The sequence below is a fragment of the Miniopterus natalensis genome, chromosome 3, assembly GCF_054644295.1.
Source record: "Miniopterus natalensis isolate mMinNat1 chromosome 3, mMinNat1.hap1, whole genome shotgun sequence".
NCBI classification, from domain to species: domain Eukaryota; kingdom Metazoa; phylum Chordata; class Mammalia; order Chiroptera; family Miniopteridae; genus Miniopterus; species Miniopterus natalensis.
In genome coordinates, this window is record NC_142083.1 from 93841799 (window position 1) to 93860047 (window position 18249).

Sequence of the window (18249 nt, forward strand, 5' to 3'; positions counted from 1 at the left end):
CCAAGATTCCTTTGTCCCTAGGAAGTTCACCACCTCATGGTATGCTCAGAAAGAGCCCCAAAGCCCAGGGAATTAGAAAGAATGGGCAAGAAGGAAAGGAGGAAGATGCCAATTATAATAGTGACAGCTAGCATTTCCCTGGGCACAGAAGAATGTATTTAAAGTACTGTACTTAGGCCCTAGCTGGTGTGGCTCAGTTGGTTGGACATCCTCTCGTGCACCAAAAAGTTGCCGGTTGGATTCCAGGTGAGGCACAGCCCCCCCCTCCCCTGCTGTGAGTTTGATCCCCTGTAGGGGGCTTGCAGGAGGCAGCCAATTGATGTTTCTCTGGCAAATGCTCAATCAATGCTCTTTTATTTATCAGGTAGCTATGTTTTTAGCCCCATTTAACAGATGAGTAAATTGAGGGTGATAAGGGCCTGGTGTTACCAGGATCTGGCAGAGCACACCCCCCAGGTTTGTCTGCCCATGGCTCAGGCCCTCAACACCCGTGCTGTGGTTTGAGGTTGTCCAAGTGGACGCCAGCTTAGAGCAAAAGGGGGAAGCGGCTCCTCGGTGTTGGCTCCTGGGTGGACATGTGTGGTAGGCAGAATTCTGAGGTGGCCCTCAAGATTTCCAGTCCCTGAGTGTGCATGTGCTGTAAAATCCCCTCTCCCTGAGTGTGAATTTGATGGACATCACTCCTGTGATTTTTTTTTTTTTAAAAGTGTTTTTATTGATTTCAGAGAGAGGAAGGGAGAGGGAGAGAGATACAAACATCAATGATGAGAGAGAATCATTGATTGGCTGCCTCCTGCATGCCCCCTACTGGGAATCAAGCCCGAAACCCAGGAATGTGCCCTGACCGGGAATCGAACGGTGACCTCCTGGTTCATGGGTCAACACTCAACACTGGCCAGGCTCACTTCTGTGATTTGGTTGTTAACCAGTTGATTTTGAGGTTGTCATATGGGAGACCATCCTGGGTGGGCCCGATCTAATCAGGTGGGCTCTTCATAGGGGGTCTAGTTTAATGGGAACAGGCGTGATGAAATGTGGAATTTGATAGAGGTGGTTGTGGCGCAATATTGTGAACATACTAAATGCCACTGAATTGTTCACTTTAAAATGGTTAATTCTGTTATGTGAATTTCACCTCAATAAAACAAATACAAAGGGAGTGTCTTAGCATGAACTGCTATGACAAAAATAGACTGGCACGCCCGGGCAACTTTAACAACAAACATTTGTTTGTCACAGTTCTGGAGGCTGAAAGTCCAAGATCAAGGTGCTGACAGATCTGGTGTCTGGTGGGGCGTGCTTCCTGGCTTGCAGATGACTGTTTTCTCTTGTGTCCTCACATGGGTGTAGGGGCACTGATCCCATTCATGAGGATCCACCCTCATGACCTAGTCACCTCCCAAAGGCCCAGTCTCCTAACACCATTATCTGAGGGGTGAGGATTTCAACATATGGATTTGCAGGGGACACAAACATTCAGTCCATAACAGGGAGTCTACAAGGCAGAGATGGAAGAAGTCAGAGAGACTGCCCTTGCTGGCCGGGAAGAATGGCCTATGGAGGCCCCGGGGGAAAGAAATCAGAGACTGCCTGTGAGAGCTGAGGGTGGCCCTGACCAACAGCTAGAAAGATATCAGGGACCTCAGTCTAACAAGGAAATGAATTCTGCCAACAACTCTGTGAGCTTGGGAGCAGTCCCTGGACCTCAGATGATGGGGGACCCTGAGCTCAGCTGTGCCCAACCCCTGACTCACAGAAAATGCGAGGAGATAAATGGCTGTTGTTTTAAGCTGCTAAATTGGTGGCCATTTGTTACACAGCCCAGAAAACAAATACGACAGGGTGGGACAGCCAGGAAGAACTCCTGGAAGTGAGGAGCAGGGCTCAGACAAGGTTCACGCCATCCTCACTTTCTAGACGGTGAGATGTGGAGAGGAATCCAGAAGCTAGAAGATGGCGATTTGGTTGACACCAGTGGTTTCTGCTCAAGGGCCCACGTCAGTGGGCAGCTCTGCCAAGTCACCTACCCCACCACTCCTTAGACGTACAGGGAAGGCTGGCGCCACTCTGGATGAGACCCTGTGGGTGCAGTCTGGTTTTCATTAAGTATCATAAGCTCAGAATTGATTCTTGCCAGAAACAAATGTTCAGTCCCTGTCCTGTTGTAAACACAAATGCTTTAAGACACAGGTCCTTGGGCCAGGGGGGAGATGTGCACTGTCCTTCCGAAGCCCCCTGTCCCCAAACTAGAGCCTCTGGTCTGCAGGACAGGGTGGGGAAGGGCAGGAATGCCAAGTCTGATGACAATACCCTCAGCTCCTTCCTGTGGTAACATCACGTCAGAGCTGGCAAGCTGTGGTGACAATGGTCTGTGTTCTTGTCCAGGCATCGTTAAGGAGGGGTTGTGTCAGGGTACATGCTGTCGCCAGGAACTTTTCTGGGGACTTTTTTCTAGTTCTGTGACATGCTTGGCGAGATTCACGCAGAACTCAGTGAGCTCCTTCCCTCCGTGAGGGACCCCTCCAGCCCTGTCTGTGAGCAGAGATGCAAACCCAGGCTGGAGCTCGGACCTTCCACAGCAGGCCCCAGCAGCAGCTTACCTTGCGCAGGGGTCCGTGGTGGGTTGGATAGTGCTCCCCAAATTTACATTCACCCAGAACCTGTGACGAACCTTGTTTGGAAATAACGTCTTTGCAGATGCAATTAGTTAAGGATTTTGAGGTGAGAGCCTTCTGGATCAGGGTGGATCTTCAATCCAATGACTGGTGTCCTTCCAAGAAGAGGCGAGGACACAGACGCACAGGGTGGAGTGATGCCAACAGACTCCAAGGACTGCTGGCAACACCAGAAACTGGAAGAGGCAGGAAGAAAACCTACAGGTTTCAGAGCGAGCCTAGCCTGTGACATCTTGATTTCATGGCCTCCAGAACTGGGAGAGAATAAGTCTTTTTTTTTTTTTTTTTTTTTAAAGTCACTCAGTTTGCATTCTTTGCTATAGCAGCTCCAGGAAACTAAAAGAAGGTCGGAGAAAAAGAGTAGACGCTCGCCCTCCCCTGTGTGGCTCCAGGAAGCAGGTCAGCATCGGGTAGGGGCTGCCTGTGTGTGGGGGACATGGCAGGGTCCCAGTGCCCATGAGCGTCCTGAATGCGGGAGAGTACGGGGTTCCATCTGAGGGCAGCTGACAACCTGAAGCAGTTTGCTGGCCTTGCAAGAAGGAGCCTTGTCTTCATTTCCTGTTGCTGCCTTAACAAATCACCACAAACTTAGAGTCTTAAAGCAACACAAATGTGTTATCTTATAGTTCTGAAGGCCAGAAGTCCAGCATGGGCCTCGCCAGGATAAAATCAAGGTGCTAGCTGGCCAAGCGACTCAAGTGAAGGCCACGTCACTGAGAAAAGCCCCAGCCAGAACTTCAGCCCAGATCTGTCTGCCCCAGAGCCCAAACCAGCACCCTGTCAGGATGCTAATTGGGTGTATGGGGCTCAAGGGGGTGCGACAGGATCAGGGGGGCAGAGGGCGAAGGCAGGGATCGTGATGACAAAGATTTCCAGGAGGAGGTGGGAGCTAGTCTTTTCGGAAGTAAGACAGGGCCGGTGCCTGGTCTTTACAGAGGGTCTTTAGGTACTGGGGGGCCAGCCAGTGTGGGTAGGGGTGGCTCTAGTCATGACTGAGTGACCCTCCGTTGGAATTCACCTGTGTCCCCTCCTGCACTCACATTATGTGTGTCTGTCCCCTGCCACGGCTAAGGGATGCCAGGACAATGCAGGTGGCCCTGGCACCCCTTCTCTTCATACTATATAAAAAAAGAAAATCAAACCCACATCCTACTTCTGAGAGAGAAGGAGAGGAGAAGTCATTTCATAAAAGGCAGCACGTCTTGCCAGGGACCAGGTGCCAGTTTCACATGCAACCAGGAGGCCCTCTGCGCCAGCCCCACCTCGTCTGGGTCTGTCTCCAGCGCACCTCCTTCTGCTTCACCCCATTTTCTGCGTGTCAAGGGTGCTCCGGTGGCCGAGAGATGAGCGCCCATCTTCCCCAACGTGCACAAACTGCGCCAAGATGTTGTGTCCACCTCGGTGCTGCCGAGGCCTCCTTTGTGGTGCAGTTTTGCTCTCTGGGCCTCCGGACACTGGCTTCTCCTTAGACTCGGGACTTTTGCTGCAACCCTGCCAGGTGACAGAGCTCTTGGAGAAAGCCACCTGATCGACCGGGGCAAGGCTGGCCCTCCCCCTGATACCGGGCCAGGAGCCTCTGCATTTCTGCAGTGCCGTGCAGAGTGTGGCTTTCAGGTGTTTTCCAAATGGGTTGGACTCTGGCTCCTGCACAGACAACGTTGCTTCCCTTTGTCATCTGGCCCGTAGGGAAAGAAGGACTGGGAGTTGGGGCCCTGGGAAGCGAAGGGAAGGTGCTTGTCCTGATGGGTGCACTGGTCCATCAGATAGGACATGTGACCCTGGGGCCCCCGGCCCCCCCTACCGAGCTTCTTCCTCTGTCAGTTGGACTGAGGGGGGCTTGTTGGCTGTTTTCACAAATAATTTTTATCTCAGTCATTCCAGAAGTATGCGCCCAGAGTGCACCACATACCCAGGCTTTGGAAGTGTCTGTGAACAGAGCAGAAGTGGTCTGTGCCTGGCAGAGTGTTGCGTCTGTTGGGAGGGAGACAGACAATAAACAGTCACCCCGTGCACACACAATCTGATAAGTGCCAGGAAGGGGGAGGGCTTCAGATGGAGGACCGCGGTAGATTAAATAATGGCCCCCCAAAGATGTCTGTGTCCGAATCCCTAGACCCTGTGAAGATGAACCTTACAGGATAAAAGGGCTTTGCAGGCGGGATTAAGGTAGGAGCATGGGGAGGCTGAGTCCTTAGAGGAGGAGATTATCCTGAGTTGTCCCAATGTAATCACAAGGGTCCTTATGAGAGGGAGGCAGGAGAGTCAGGGTCAGAGGATCTGGGAGGATCTGTGAGTGACACAAAGTAGGGGCCACAAGCCAAGGAATGTGCGCCCCTGTAAAAAGCAGACACTTTTCCTGGCAGAGGGAAGAGCATGTGCAAAGGTCCTGAGCAAAGACAGCTCTTGGGCTCTTAGAACCGCAGTTCTCAAAATTTTTGGTCTCAGGATCCCTTTTACACTCTTAAGAATTCTTGAAGACTTCAAAGAGCTTTTGTCCATGTGGATTAAATCCAGGGCCAGCTACATAATTTGCAGGGCCCAGTGCTAAGTGAAAATTCAGAACCTCTTTTTCAAAAAGCAGGAAAAAATGCTGGTAAAGGTACTAAAATAGAAAAATTTCCCCTTCTCCTCACAATATCCCTCTGTCTCTCTCGTTTCTCTTTCTCTCTCTTGATCTGTTATGGTGGTTTTATTTACTAGTCAATGTCATTCTAAGTAAAGAAAAATTAAAATATTAGCACGAATGTTACCACCCATCTTTATATTGTGCAATGCCAGTTCAAATGCATTTGTGAGAGCATTTCACTGATATACAGAACCACCGAAATGACACAATTTGTATTTTTTAGGTTGTTTTCAGGGGGTCCCTTGAGCAGGCCAGACTACAAATGCAAATCAGAGTCAGGAAGGCTGGAAGAAGAAAGAGGGGTACAGAGCTGACCTGGAGGCAGCACTCCCTGGACTAAGGACCTTTGCAGGTGACTGAGAACCCAAACAGGAGCCTCAGGGCCAGGTGACTCATTCTCACGAGTACACACACTCCAGCCTGACAGGGCCCTCCCTATCAGCCCCAGGGTGGATGTGTCAGGCTTCTTTCACTTAGCATGATGTTTTTATGATTCATTCATGTTGTAACATGTAGCAGTGTTTCATTCCTTTTAAAATATATGTGTATTGATTTTAGAGAGAGAGGAAGGGAGAGGGAGAGATAGAAATATCGAGGAGAGAGAAACATCAATTGGCTGCCTCCGGTACTGGGGTTTGAGCCTGAAACCCAGGCATGTGCCCTGACCAGGAATCGAACTGGCAACCTCTTAGTGCATGGGATGACACTCAACCAACTGAGCCACACTTGCCTGGCTCATTCCTTTTTTTAAAAAAAGATTTTATTGATTTTTAAAGAGAGAAAGGGAGAGGGAGAGAGAGGAAAAAACCATTGATGTGAGAGCACATCAATCAGCTGCCTCCTGTATGGATCGAACCTGAAACCTAGGTGTGTGCCTGACACTCAGCCAGCTGAGCCACATCGCTGCCGGGCTTACCTGACCTTTTGATTATAGCCACGCTAATGGGTGTGAGGTGGTAGCTCTTTGTGGTTTTGATTTGCATTTCGTTGATCTTTTCATGTGCTTATTGGTTATTTGTATGTCTTCTTTGGAGAAATGTCTATTTAGATATTTTGTTTATTTTTAAAATGGGTTATTTGTTTTTAAAGAATTGTAATAATTTTTATAAAGTCTAGATATGAGTCTCTTACCAGATATATGATTTACAAATATTTTCTCCCAGTCTGTGGGTTGTCTTTTCACTTTCTCTTTTTTTTTTGGTAATAATTTCTAGTTTTATTCCAAGAGATGCAGAGGTGATTTGAGGTTTACATTTTAATAATTATTTCATCAAGAGTTGAGGTGCCCCCATTGCCCTTATAAGCTGGTTGCAAATTATTTGATTTTATTACTTATTAAAAAAATTTAACTCTGTGACAAGTGTTCATTAAAAAATACATATAAGCAAAAGGAAAACTCAACCACACAGATATAAGCACAGTTAAGTTCTTTAAAAAAAAATTTTTTTTTAATTGATTTTAGAGAGAGAGGAAGGAAGAGGGAGAGAGAGAAGGAACACTGAACCCCCAACCTGGGCATGTGCCCTTACAAGGAATCAAACCAGCAACCTTTCAGTGCACTGGATTATGCTCAACCAACTGAGCCACTCTGGCCAGGCTGTATACTTTAAAAAAGTTTTTCTTGCCTATTTATACAGGCTAGAAATTTCAGTGCAACGCTGAATGAAAGTGGACATCTTTGTCTTGTTCCTGATCTTAGGGGGAAAGTATTGTTTTTTTGCCATTGAGTATGATGTTGGTTATCGGTTTTTAACAGAAGCCTTTTATTATGTTGAGAAAGTTCCCTTCAACACATTCCCAGGTGTTGAGTGTGTGAGCCTAAAAATAAAAAGACCTTTCAAAGCGAGAGGTAAATAAGCATTTGAGACCTATTAGAATAGCTATTCGGGAATCATTAATTCAAGCAGAAGCTCAAATGTTCTGATTAAGAGACAAAGTATTTATGAGAAAGGGAAGGGGAACAATTATATTAATAGAAGGGAGGCATTTTTATCGATACAGATAATACAACATAGTGATGTTAATTCTAAATAATGTTTTTAATTTTCAGTCCTGTAGGCATCCGTTCAGTAGTTATAGTAATTGCTTCCTTGTTATCTTTGCAAAGTTTTTTGGGAAACAAAAGGTTGTTTATACCCAGTCCAAAGGTTATTTTACCTTGTTTTTAACATTCCAAGGTTTGAGGTAGAAGACAGGAAAGGCAGTTAGTTCCTTTGGCATGACAGCTTCAGCTTTATTTTAAAGTGACTCTGTTTATATTATTGTTTGCCAGTGCTTTATCAGAAGGATTGTTGGATTTTACCAAATGCTTTTCCTGTATCTATTGAGATGATAATGTGTTTTTTGTCATTTATTGTATTGATATGGTATATTACATGAATTGATTTTTGAAGATTAAACTAGCCTTGCATTCCTGGGATAAATTGCACTTGGTCATGTTGTATAATCCTTTTTATATATTGCTGAATTCCATTTGTTAGTAATTTGTTGAGGACTTTTGTTCTATATTCATAAGAGATACTAAATTGTAGTTTTCTTGTGATGTCTTTGTCTGGTTTTGGTATCAGGGTAATATTGACCTCACAGAATGAATTGGGAAGAGCTGCATTTTTACAAAGAGTGGTCAAGGAAGGTTTCATTGAACAAAAACTTGAAGGAATCAAGCCATGTTGGTATCTGGGGGAAGAGCATTCCAGATAGGGAGTGAATCAAGTGCAAATGTCCTAAGGCAGGAGCACGCTGTGGAGGTGAGGTCCTTGAGGTGGAGAAGGAGAAGAGGTTATGTGGGGGAGGGGAGGTGTGAAGACCTTTGTGAGGACTTAGATTTTCACTTTCAGTGCTATGAGAAGATGCTGGAGGTTTAATGCACCTGACTGTTGTGTGGAGAAGAGACCAGAGGGTGGCAAGTGTGGAATAGGGAGATAGGACAGGTGGCTGCTACAATAATCATGGGAAGACTGGCAGAGAGGAGGTGGTAGAGGTGGGGAGAAAGTGGGGGAAGGTAAATCATATGAGACTGCTCAACAGACTGCATTTAGGGTATAAAAGAAATGTCAGGGAGGACTCTATGGGTTAGGCCTGAGCACCTGGGAGGAGAGACTGGAAGGAGTGAATTTGGGGGCTTCGGGGGGAGGGATCAGTTCCATTTTTGATATGTTAAGTTTGAGATCCTGCTTAGACATCCAAGTGGAAGCCTCTAGTTGAACTTCCAGCTGAAGATGTTAATTTGGGAGTTCCAGTGTGTGGATGGTAGTTTAAGCCATGGCACTATTTTCACTAACCCAGGGAGTAATGGTAAGCAGGGGACAGAGAAGAGAGGGGACTGAACCCTGGGGCCCCCAACATTTAGAGTCTGGGATGGGGGGAGCCAGTCATGGGATGGAAAAGCAGCAGCAACTGACATAGGATAACTGGGGTGTGTGCCATGCTGGAATCCAAGAGAAGAAAGTCTTTCAGTGAGTAACCAATTGCCCCAAGTGTTGCTGATCAACCAGTAACAGGGTGTCAGGGCAGGTTTTCTCAACCTCAGTACCGTTGACATTGGGGGCCAGACAATTCTTTGTTGTGGGGGGCTGTCCTGTGTATTGTAGGATGTTGAACAGCATCCCTGGCCCCTACTCACTAGATGTCAGTAGCATTCCCAAATTGTGACAACCAAAAATGTCTCCAGACATTGCAAAGCCTCTGGGGGTGGAGTGGGGGTACATCTCACTCCAGTTGAGAACTCCAGAGTCAGATAGATTTAGGAACATGGAGGCCTATCTTAATCGCCGGTTGGTGAGGGAGGGAAGCCTGCTCTAGGCTTATTGGGGTGGCGAACACCTGACACTGGAGAGATAAGATCAACAGCAGTTTATTAGCCACATATACTTACAGGCCTGGAAGGAGGATGCTGGCAGGTTGAGCAGGGTCACAGAAGGGTTGTGCTTGGGAACAAGTGAACCAGCAGGGGCTATGGGCTGCAGGCTTTGTGGAAACAAGAGGGCAAGGTCCCCCTGGCTCCCACGGGAGGGTGTGGTATGCTTGCTTGCATAATCCGTGGACTGGCAGGGAGCTGAAACCCACTGCTCAGGGACCGACAGAGCTGAGCACCATTTGGTAAGGGGGGCTTTTGGGGGCAGGACTGGCATCACGGCTGGCTCAATGCTTGAACAACGGCTGCAGTTGCTTCCCTTCAGCTGCCCGGGGGTGGCGCTCAGGGGGACCACTTATCTCCTCCCCTCTCCCCTGAATGCTTCAGTTGACTTCCTTTCCTAAATTGTGTTCACCTGTGCAAATATTTGTGGTCAGCCCAGCCTGCTTGCTGGTCCCTTCTAGCTTCCTGTGGTTGCTGCTTGTGTCGAGCTGCATTTCGGAGGAGAGTATATGTCTCACAGACACTGCTTGTTCAATTCTTTCCCTCTCCCTGGGGATATGCACCGTTTATTTTCACCTACACAACATGCACACACAGGTTCTACTTTAAGAGCGATTAAAGCCGGGCCGGGCTTGGCTCAGTGATTGAGCATCGACCTAGGATCCGGGAGATGGTGGTTCGATTCCCGGTCAGGGCACAGGCCCGGGTTCCGGGCTCGATCCCCAGTCGGGGGCGTGCAGGAGGCAGCCGATCAATGACTCTCTCACCATTGATGTTTCTCTCTCTCTCTCCCTCTCCCTTCCTCTCTCTGAAATCAATAAAGATATATTTTAAAAAATTTTTGAAAAGTGATTAAAGCCCCAGCCGACGTGGCTCAGTTGTTTGGGCATTGTCCTGTGCACCAAAAGGTTGCCGGTTGGATCCCCAGTCAGGGCACATGCCCAGGTGGCGGGCCTGATCCCCAGTGTGGGGCATGCAGGAGGCAGCTGATTGATGTTCCACTCTCACACCGATGTTTCTTTCTCTCCCTGTCCTTCTTAAAATCAACAAAATTAGTTTTTAAAAGGTGATTAAAAGTACCATCGCTGTGCAATCATGGTAACATCACAATCGGAAGCTACAATTCAGAGTCAGTCATGAGAACACTTGCATTTGCCAGCCAAGAGCTTGCAGATACGTGCCCAGGATGCAGGGCAGCCTGAAATGTCTGCGGGCAACTCGGTCACCTGCTGGCTGACTCTGTGTTCTTTCTGCTTCCAGGGCTCAGACCCAAGAAAAATGGCAAAGCACACCCTTCTGGGATTCCCCAAGTTCTGCTTAGGTCTGAAGGTGCTTAACCTTTTCTCCCCTGGCAGTTAATCTGCAATAAAACATGATTCAATGGAAAGAAAGCATTTTATCCAGTGCCTGTAGGTGCCAGTGCTGGGAGGAGAGGCCTGGGCTCTGGGCTTTGTCCCCGCAGCTTTCCTTCTAGGCTGCAGGCCGCTCGTCCATTTGTGCCTTGGATGGACGGGCAGAAAAATCAATGGTTTTGCTCTGCTGACAAAAATGCTCCTGACAACTTGAATGCAGGAGACCATTAAAATACCACTGACACAATTATTTACTATGAAGATGTAGCTATTGATTTCACAGTTATAAGAACAAAATGCAGGAAGACGAATGACAGCTGGGGGTAGCCTGTTTCCTCCAGAGGTAGGCCCCCTGGAGTGTGGCAGCCGAGGTGGGGAGAGAGCTGAACTTTTGTTTTTATATGTGAAAACCTTTTTATTTTGAAATAATTTTAGACTTACAGAAGAGTTGCAGAGGTAGTTCAGAGAGTCCCAGCTTTTTCTTCTGAGTGGCCACAGTGTAATGACCAAAACCAAGCAAATCTTCAGTGGCACCGTGCTAATAACTAACTACAGACTTCACTCGGATGTCATTAGCTTTCCCTCTAATGTCCTTTTGCATTTAGTTATCATGTTTCCATAGTCTCCGGTCTGTGACAGTTTTTCAGTCTCTCTTTTTCCTTTATGACCTTGAACCTTCCTCCCCACAATCCTCACTGAGGATATGGTTTTATTGACTTTAGAAGAGAAAGAGAGACATCAATGTGAGAGAGAAACATCGATTGGTTGCCTCCTGTACTCGCCCCTACCAGGGATCAAACCCGAAACCTAGGTATGTGCCCTGAGCAGGAATCGAACCTGCGACCTTTCAGAGCACAGGATGGCGACACTCCAACCAACTGAGCGACCTGGCCAAGGCGACCTTCAACCTTTTGAAGAACAGCATGTTTACAGGTTTTGTAGAATGTTCCTCAAATTGGACTTGTCTGATGCATCCTTGTTTAAATTAAATTTATTGGGGTGACTAACATTGGTTAGTAATAGTATAAAGATTTCAGGAGCACACCTTGATGATTAGATTGAGATGAGAGATTTTGGGGAAGAGTTCCACAGAGATGAGCTTCCCTTCAGTGCCTCACATCATGGGTTCACGTTGTTGGTACATCTCATTCCTGGCGATGTTAATCTTTATCGCCTGGTTAAGGTGGTGTCCAAGACCTAAAGTTACCCTTTTTCCCTTCATTTTATTGTTATTTTGTTTGTCTGTTGGTATAACAGCTTTATTAGTTCAAATCAAGACATCCCATGTTCTAGCCCATGATGATGATGTGACGTTTAGCTCTTCTTTGTAGCTGCAATTCAGGAACTCGTTTTATTCCAACCCAGTGATTCCTGAGACGGTATCATGAACCCCAGTCCCTCCTGGGGGTTCATATGTTCTGTTCACTGATTTCAAAGTCCTGCTTTCTCGTTGACATGCTGAGAGAGGACATTCTCATATTCAGCTTGCTTGTTGTTGTTGTTGATCTTACCGCTGCTGGGCCAGGCAATAAGATCTCCAACTTGGGGACAGGAAGAGCCCTGACAACCTAGCGGCCTGCATGCCTCACCATAAAGCCTTTCTTCAGAACTTCAAAGGTGTCTGGATCGTCGCGGAGCACAACGTTCGAGGTAGCATTTTTGTTCAAATACACTCTTTTTTTTTTTTTTTAACATATCTTTATTGATTTCAGAGAGAGGAGAGGAGAGGGAGAGAGTCATTGATCGGTTGCCTAGCCCTCAACCCAGGCATGTGCCCTGACCAGGAATCGAACCCCGATCTCCTGGATCCTAGGTCGATGCTCAACCGCCGAGCCACGCCCAGCCGGGCTACACTCTTTCGATTTAAGAATACACTCCCGGCTTGATTTAATTTCCTATTCCTGGACTTTTTCCTCAATCCCTTTGTTGATCAGCCTGGTGACGACTCTTCATTTGCTAAGGGCATTTGTTCAGGGGACCTCTCCGGCTCTGCATCCTGCCACCAGCCCACCTCACGCTGAATGGCTTCATGGACTTTGTGAGACTGGGCCACCCAGGAAGCCCCCTGGGGGGAGCTGTCCCACTCTCCCACTTTCCATGCATTTTACCCAGGGGGGTCTTCATCCCCGTGAGGGTTCTCGAGCCCCCTCCTGCGCAGGAGCTCTGAAATGCCCCGCGCTGCACCTGCCCAAGTTCAGGGGGAACCCCCTTGGCTCTCACCCTGCATCGTCCCCACCCCCTGCCCGAAGCCTCTAGTGCTGGAATCGTGCTGGATTCTAGCACACAGGACATTTAGGTCCTCGGGTAGATGTAGTGGGCAAAGGGGATTATGGTACGAGGAGGCCCGATACTCACTGGGCGCCACCGAACATGGGAAATAGAGATTTTCATGTCTGAATCTTGCCCCAGGGACAAAGAATGGGTTATAGGCAGAATTCTGGAACCAGAAACTTGGGCGAGGCTGCTGGGCCACGCCATCTGTGTAATAAAAGTCTGGGGTTATTTACTTTCAGAGTGTGTTTTCTTCTGAGTTCATCTTCTGGGCTGCCCTAGTTCAAAGTCTGCGACTGGGAGAGTCAACAGTGGCACGCCAGCCTCCTTGTGGCCTGACCTCTGTGACCCAGAGTGTCTAAGGTCTATTTTTCTGTTTATAATTAATAACTATTTGGAGGGAGATGCTTTAGAATTATGCACATATTCTGTTTCTCCTTAAATTTTTGCCCACTGATTTTAGCATTCAGTGGTGCTCTGAGCATTTAGTTTGAATTCCAGGAGTTCTCCGAGCAGCTTTTTCCCCTGCTCTGCAGAATCAAACTCAAATGCTGGGATCTTCAGACAAAGTCTTTCTAAAGAACATCATGAGTTAGTGGACCCAGGAAAACTGTCACTAACTGGGCACATCAAGGTGACATAATTATGAGTGGTCCCTGTAAACCACTCTGTCCGTAGTCCTGTGAGAGAAATGACCTGTGGGCTCTGCCCCTGTCTTAGGTTCTGGTCACGAATGTGACTTCAGGATGAGATCAAACCCACATCGCTGCCGCCAGTGTGTCACTTTTGTCAAGAGGGATGTGTGCAATTAATAAAGGCGGCAGGGCCGGCTGGGAAACCAATTATAACAAACACATCAGGTATCAATAGCGCAGCACAAACACAGCTTCCTATTGATTGGCGCCAATCATCTTTGGCATCCGTGCCCCTCAGGCCCTGGTTTTCACACCTTCAGGGACCGGTGTAAAATGTCAGTTTTCAGGCCTTTCCGAGCGTGTTCTTTGGTGTCTGTTTTGCGATACACTCGGGTTATGTATGCAGAGAACTAGGAGGGCATTTCTTGCTGCTAATATCTGCTTTGTTCTGACTCTTCTCTTATGTAACGTAAGGCTTAAAAGAAAAGTGTATAAAGCAGTAAAACCCAAAGGGCAGAACCAGGAGATTAAGTGATGACATTTACCAATCGCCTGTGCTCCATGCAGCTGGGAGATGGAACCCATGGGCTCAGAAGCTGGTTTGCACCCACAGGAGACAGGCTCCCACCTCTCAGCTGCTGGTCATCTGATGGGACCGTGTTTGCTGCCTCCCTGCTGGGTGGGCGAAGGCTTGCTGGCCGCCAGCACACCTTCAGGGAGGGGACCCTCACTCCAGAGCTTTCCAAGGTGGCCTATTCCACTGCTGGACTGAGAATCCGATTCCTGAAACTCCTCCTTCCCAGCTCCTGGGTTCCATCCCTTTGAGTTGTCAGAGGACAAGTCTCCACAGCAGTGACATGAGGGCAGGGATTGCGCGTCTGTCTTTCATCCCCAGAGCCCAGCACACGGCCTGACTGAGTCCGTGCTCGGTAAAGCCTTGTGGAATTGTCATGGGAGATGCTTGGGGAGAGCTCTTGGCAGAGAAACAGCCTCAGGCCCCGAAACTGTGCAGATCTCTGGAACCTCCAGAATGTTCTCCAACAGAATATCACATGTGCTCAGCACCTGATGTTGACGCGTGGGGATGCAGCATTGTTCAAACGTGTTCTGTGCTGATTAGGCTTTTGGCTCCGTGCTGGCCCTGGGAGGGAACAGGAGGGGTGATGTGCTATGTGGTCAGGGCCCCCCAAAGGTAAGCCCTGGGGGGCGGTGGGGGGAGCTGCAAGGAGCAGGATGGGTCTCCCCTGCAAACTTCAAAGGACAGCCTTCCAGTTATTTGGGAGATGAGAACACTTGCATGTCATTAGAGCAAATTGCAGCCCTCTTCTAGAGGGCTTCCAGGTGAGGGCCGGAATGTGTTTTGAATTAGCTGTCGTTGCTGGGGTGGGGGTGGGGTGCAGCTGTGCCCCTTGCCCCCGTGGGCTGGCTGAGCCCAAAGAAGAGTGGGCTTTGTGATCCATCCAGACAAGTCGGGTGAGGGGTAGACAGGTGGCCAGGGGGGCTCCAAGCCAGAGTCTACACACTGTGCCTGAGCCCTGTTTGTCCCTGCAGGGGCGCACCCCAAACCGCAGTGCTGGCTGGAGCTCATGGGCCAAGTTCAAGGTTGCGCGAGTAGGGGTTGCTTCCTTTGTCACATCTCCTTCTCAGACCCAAACTCTTTCACTTATAAGGGCCCCTGTGATGACATTGGGGCAACCTGGGGCTTGCTGAGACTCTGTGCCTAAGAGCAAGGCAAAATGTCTGCTCAGACGTCTGTCCCAGCACCGGGGCACTGCTGGTCCTCCTCAGCTGTCACACTGAAGCAAAGGACTTTAATTCACTGGTGGTGGAGTCCCTGTGTGTCCCCGGGCCTGGCCTGCTCTCCAGGAGCAACCGGGTCAGAGAAAAGACCTTCGGAGTCAGTCAGCAGGTTGCAAGGGTGAGCACGGCATCCTGGCACATGGCCATGAAGATGATGATGACGTCTCTGCCTTGGCAATTTGACACTGGACCAGTCAGATGGCACAAGATGCTCGACTTCAGGGCCTTTGTATTTTTCTGCTGGTTCAAAGGGTTCTTGCACCACAGGGTGATTAGTCCTGGAAGGGCTGTTTGGCTTTTCTCAAGTTAATAAGAGATAGGAGAGACCCTGATCTTTGTAATTCTTCTTTCTTTAAAAATAAATACATTTTATTATTTTATTCATTTATTTTTAAAATATGACTTTATTGATTTCAGAACCAGGAAGGGAGAGGGAGAGAGAGAGAGACAGGAACATCAATGATGAGAGAGTCATTGATCGGCTGCCTCCTGCACGCCCCCCACTGGGGGTTGAGCCCAAAACCCAGGCATGTGCCCTGACCGGGAATCGAACCGGGGACCTCTTGATTCATGGGTTCACGCTCAACCACTGAGCCACGTCAGCTGGGCCATGCAGGCCTTCTTGAATTTGCTTGGTGGAAAGTCTCCATGAGGAATCTCAGATTGGACTTTCAAAAGCCTTTATTTCCTGAGGTGTGAAACGCCAAGCCCAAGAAGCTCTCTCCGCCAGTTTTCATCTGCAGCACCTATACATTTGGGTGACTTTCTCTCTTTCCTAGGTCCCCTAAATTTCCCCAAATTCACTGGTGCTCTTCAGTGCTCTTGTACCTATAGGCCTGGTACAAGGGTTATTTTTCTGAAAGGGCTTCATGGGTGTGGATTTATAAGTAAAGCCAACTTTTCTTCTTTAAAGTGGCTGCTCCTACCTGATTCAGTGAACAACTGTCTCCAATATGAGCCTCCAGCATGGCAGTGGATACACAATTAATGTTTCAATTATATCCTGGCAAGAAGTAAGACAGATTCTTATTAAACTTGTGCAATTAAATATTTTGCCATGAAAAATAAGAGTTTCAGAATTCTGGGGGATCAGTGAAAATCATATGTCATTTAAAAATGTTTCATTCCAGCTTATGAAAACAGAGTTTTACTAAATTGCTGTGGATTGCAGATCCCTTACAAAGAGGAAGGGCTTCCTTATATATCCAGAAAACAGACATTAGAAATATACCCACCATATTCCAAACAAATTACTATACTAACATTTCCCTCTAAGTGACGTTCATCCTATGTGATTAATCCTTGCTCTGCTGGACTGAGGGCCTCATGAAGCCTTCTGCTTCTCAACTAGGAGAGTCCTGGACCACTACCATCATCTGAAAGCTGTCAGGGTGGTCTCGGCTCAGAAGCCTGTTCTCAAGAGTTTATTCTGTGACATGCCGATAATTTGGAAGAACCTCTATAGCCCTTATCTAGGAGGCTGAGGCTTCTCGAAGACACGAGCTCTGGCCTGGAGCTCATAGCAAGGCAGCCACAGAAGCATCAGAGTAAAACGAAAACTGTCTGTAGACACTGAGACTCAGTGGCTCTGGTTAATTTATTATTGATAATTTTCAAATCTGAAAGGTTTGATGAGAGTTCATAATAAGAATAATGCAATTGCTGAGAAAAGCTGGCTGTTTCTGGGCCATGCAAAACAGATAATAAAACCGTCCCAAACAAATTATTAGACAAAATGTCTCTAAGGCTAATGATTAAGCCTATTTCCAAAGAAGTCACTGAACATTAGATCTGATTTATCAAAGTAAGTGGATGTAATTTTTAGAAAGGAAAAAAACCTCAAGGTAGAACATAACATTATCTTGAGACATAATATTTTTAACCAACATCAAGTAAGTCTGGAGTGGATTCAGCGTCTGGAGTAGACATCTACAGTCTTATCGAAGTTTATGGGAGCTCCGATGGGCACGGCCCACTGGAATCTCTGGCTCTGCAGATACTACTCTCAAATAAAAGAAGTTAGGTTGGGAACAAATAAACATTCTAAATAGTAATGGAAACTGTGACTGAGAGCTTGAGTCCCTGGCTGACAAACACAGGCAGAGTATGCCCAGGACGCTAATAAATGCAGGCAATGTGGCAGAATTATTTTGTAAGAGTTCTAATCAGTATTTTCAATGCTGTTAGCGGCTCTTATAGAAAGCAAAAGGCAGCCCTGGCCAGGTAGCTCAGTTGGTTAGCACATGGTCCCGATACACCAAGGTTGTGGGTTCGATACTGGGTCAGGGTACATATAAGAATTGATCAATGATGCATAAATAAGTGGAGCAACAAATTGATCCCTCTCTTCCTCCTCCCTCCTCTGAAATCAATCAATGCACTTTTTTAAAAAAAGAAAACAAACGCATTAACAAGGATCCAGGGGAGACTTTCCCACAGCACCGCATTTCTGAAATACTTATGTTAAGAACATTTTCCTCTGCAAACTTAACCCAGGTGGGCTGAGGGTCTCTCCCATAGCAACACAAGAAACAAATCTGTCTCTAGCACCTATTTTTATAAGGTGAAAGGACAAACCTTTGTGACTTTTAAAGGGGCTCCCTGGGAAATCAGAGATGGTTTTAGGTGAAAAAGATATTTCGAGATACTCTGAGAGTTTGATTTTGTTTCGTTTTTTTTCTACATCTGGCAGCCAATTTTGGGAAAGCCAAAAATCAAAGAGTTGTCAGTGGAGATTTGGACATTTGATTAAGATAGGATCAGGAGCCCGGCTGGGTGTGGATCAGAGGTTGAGAGTCAACCTAGGATCCAGGAGATCGGGGTTCGATTCCCGGTCAGGGCACATGCCCAGGTTGCGGGCTCGATCCCCAGTAGGGGGCGTGCAGGAGGCAGCCAATCAATGACTCTCTCATCATGGATGTTTCTCTCTCTCTCTTTCCCTCTCTTTTCCTCTCTCTGAAATCAATAGAGATATATTAAAAAAAAAAAAAAAAAGATAGGATCAGGGGTGTTGCCCAATTAAATCCTTGGTTAC